The sequence below is a fragment of the Atta cephalotes genome (assembly GCF_000143395.1).
Source record: "Atta cephalotes unplaced genomic scaffold scaffold00070, whole genome shotgun sequence".
Lineage (NCBI taxonomy): Eukaryota > Metazoa > Arthropoda > Insecta > Hymenoptera > Formicidae > Atta > Atta cephalotes.
In genome coordinates, this window is record NW_012130134.1 from 399,889 (window position 1) to 404,056 (window position 4,168).

The window sequence follows — 4,168 nt, forward strand, 5'->3', positions numbered from 1 at the left end:
TCTCTCTCTCTCTCTCTCTCTCTCTCTCTCTCTCTCTCTCTCATATTTGCCTTTTATCAGATAATTGTATATGATATTGTGTCATACAATATTAATAAATTGATATGAATTGACCGATCGTCAGTTCAGTATGAACTCAAAGTATAATCAATCCTCGCGTAATAAGTATTTTTTTTATTAAATAGAAATGTAGACATTAGGTTTTTCTTATTCCATTATTCTTTATTTATTGTATTTTTTACGATTATACTAATCGTATTATGAATTATGTAACGAATTGTATAATATGAAACAACATGTATCTTCTAGTCATTACCGAAATGAAGAAATTTGCGTTCTGATTACAAAATGTGTTCTGATAAAGAGATACTGATGGTAAAGAAGTTATTTTGTTATTTTGCTAATTTTCTTTATATAATCTGTTTCATATTATTACATTGTCACATTGTATTTATATTGTAAGAAAAACATTATTATATATTATCAATTGCCGTTATAAAAATATAAAGTATTAATAAAGCGAGTATTTATTGTATAATTGTCTATCTTTCGAGTCTGTCAATAAAATAATATTACTGAAAAAAGTAATGTTTGAACATCATGCTGCGATACTATTATTTTCCTGTTTATCTCTCATAAACATTGCACTTATGTGACTTCACATTTATTAATCATTCGAGATTCATTATGGAGTGGTTGTATTTTTCGAATTCGTCGATATCCGCACGCAACCACTCTATCTGAATGCATGCGCTTATAAGGCTCTTCTCTCATGATTTCTTTCTCGTCTTCACGAATTTTCAGCTGATCAAAACGTAAAGTTAACGAATGTTTCTTTTTTCTTTTTTTTATAGACAGCAATGATGAACTGTCCGATTGGTTAGTTGAACCGTTCGTAAAGCAGGAGCTCAAAGAAGGAGGCTGCTTCGAGTTCGTGACTGTTTCCAATCAACTGTCTTCGGACCGTAAGAAAAAGCAAGTGAGAGAGAAGGTTACCACCCCGCTCGTCTGCGAGGAATGCGGAAAGCATTTCTCGAGGATCGACAGTCTCAAAAGACACGAAAAAAAATACTGTAAAATGACGTTTACCAAACCTTCATTGACACTCTCTCTGGCACACTCATCTGTTAACGATGATAAAAGTTGAAAAAAAATCATTGTCTCCGCGCAATTACATAAAGTGCGTCATGCTTATGCGCCTTAGATAAATAGATAAGGATAATGCGTGAATTATATGTTAATGTGACCGATCTATCTTAGATTTATTTAAGTTTCTCTTATTTCATAAAAATATGTGACTTTATTATCAAATAAATTTTCAAGTAACATTAAATATTATTTACAATTAGATTACAATTAGAAATTTAAAACGTTAATTTATCTTTTATAGTTTTATAGTATAGGAAAATTTCGAAGAATAAAAGCGTGCGCCTCATTGAGATATTTTTTTTGTATTTCTTAAAATTTGAGAAGCTAATACATAAGTTTGATTTATAGTGAAAATGGAATATATAAGGTTAAAATATTTTTTAGGCCTGTCTAACGAAAGAGCTTGCCCCTATGCGTAATAGTAAGAACAGAAGAAGCTAATATTATAGTTGAATCTGATGTAGCACACATATCCTACGTAATGATCCATGCGCAAAAATTGACTGGAATTACTAAGATCAATTTTAGTTTCAAAATATTGTCTTTTTATCTCTCTCGACGAAACAATAAAGGGGGGAAAACGTCTGAATAAAACTTTGGACAGGCCTGTTCTATTTGTTAATTCTTATTACTTTTTATCTTCGTAGCAAAAAAAACCTCCATATTGGCGCCATAAGATTTATTTCACGTTTTGACAACCTATTTTCGTTCACGAATTTAAATTAAAAAATTTATGATTCATTTGTTATTATTGAAAGATGTTACAATATTAGAGGAAGGTCACCGATATTAACACACCATTTTATTTTTGAACAATATTTCTTAAACAGAGTTAAAAATAAAACTTTAGAAACATAAATACAAACTAGAAAGTACCATCTGTCAAATAATAACAATTTTTATGATACAGTTTGCAATAATAAAATTTTTATAAGATGTAAAAAAATGAGCGTTTGATAAAATGGGCTCTAAAATTGACATAATAGGCAGTAATATTACATATTCCTTTCTTTTTCGTAGGAATTATCTATACAAAATACCTACAAGTGAAATTCTACAAGATTTTTTTAGAATCTTTTACTTCGATATAAGAATTTTATTGATTTATAAGCATACTTTATATATCTTCTCTTATATCTACTGTTTTGTAAGACGCAAATATACATATAACGCAACAGTGACACATTATGATCCTGACGGAAAATTTTTTAAAATTTTCATAGATATTCGTAGGGACATAGAGTGGCATGAAGATTCCTTTCTTTTTCAAATAAATAACGCCACTCTACATTTCACTATAAATATTTATGAAAAATTAAGAATTTCTAAGATCTTGTCCCAGTCTATGTAGTTTTTCTATACTTTTTCGTAAACATTTTTTTTCGCCATTTTTATTTTTTTAATCATTTATACAAATCATGTTTTTATCAGTATTAATAAAGTACAATATTCAGTTTTCGAGAAATAAGAGAATATCTTTTTAGGAGAGAGGACTTATATTAATATCGATTACTTTCCCCTAGCTTATATTCCTTTTATTTACACAATTTTCAAAATCTTTTCAACTTATAAATCGAAGCATAAATTGACCAGTTTTATATGGAGCTCAATTAATTTTCCATAAATTTAATGAAAATGATGAAAGAAAAGAGAGAAGCAGTTCGTAATAGGGAAAGTTATTTTGTAAAAATAATTAGTTACAGTTACAATTTTTTTTTCTCAAAAATAATTATTGTTACAAATGATTGACTCTGAAAAATAACTCATAATCAATTACAGTTACTGAAAACGTAACTTTCAGTTACTTTTTTTTTCATCAGAATTTTCAGTAGAACGAGTAACATCGATACTGTTAAGGCTGCGTTCAGAAACCGAGTGCCTCCATATATCGTTTTATCCTTGTCATTCACTTAATATTAAACAAGGATAATACATGAAGCCATTAGAAGAAAAAACTGGTTTACATTTACATGTTATACAATTTTATTCAAAAAAATAAGAACATTGTATGGCAAAGATGTTTCTCTTGAAAGTAATATAAATACGTATGAATATAAAATTATATATAGCATATGACAATGTTTTTTATAACAAAATTCTTCATGTTATATTCGGCTAAAAGTTGCAAATAAATTCCAGCTTATAGATTTTCTAATACAAAATGTTATTAAAAATTCTTATTAATTTTTAACAGAATTTGATATTCAATTGTATCATCATGTAAATATCACTTTTTCTTTGGCGTTATTTGGAATCATTAATGCTGAACATTCATTCAACAGAAGCACTATTTGTCTACTGTCACTAGAAGTGTCATATTATATTTAAAGAATAATTTTTTTATTCTGTAACAATCATTTAACATATCAACATTGGAACTATTGGACTTCAAAAAATTAATGATGCAATTCTTTTTGTAAAGATTCGATTTTTTGTTTGCTGGTTAAAATGAAAAAAATCGTCTTAATTGCCGAATTCTTCATAAATTGGAGAATTTTTCACTTATAATATTTTCTTAGTTTTACGTTTCTTTTCAAGAAAAGGAGCCCATACTAGCTCCAGCACTAGCAGAATGAATATAAACGCAGCCATAATCAATCACATATGAGTACAGTCTACTTGATATTACAAATATTTTGAAGCATTCTTTGATTGACGAATTAATAAATTTCATTCTTCTTTCAATTTCATTGGTCAATCAAATGTCTCGAAGCGATTTGTAACGCCAAATGGACTGCACATTAAATTGACAAATAAATTTGAATATATAAAGTAACTATAAAAGTAACCATTAAATTAGTTATAAGTTAAAAGGTGTAAGTTAAGTTAAAGTTACAATTACAGATTACAGAAAAAAGTAATGAAGTTACAGTTACTTAGTGAAGTTACAGTTAGAAGAAAAATAATTGTAACTTCATTAAAAGTAACGAGTTGCTTCCCATCTTTGATTTTTAATAAGTCGCTAAGTATACATATTATATATATATATATATATATATGTGTGTGTGTGTGTGTGTGT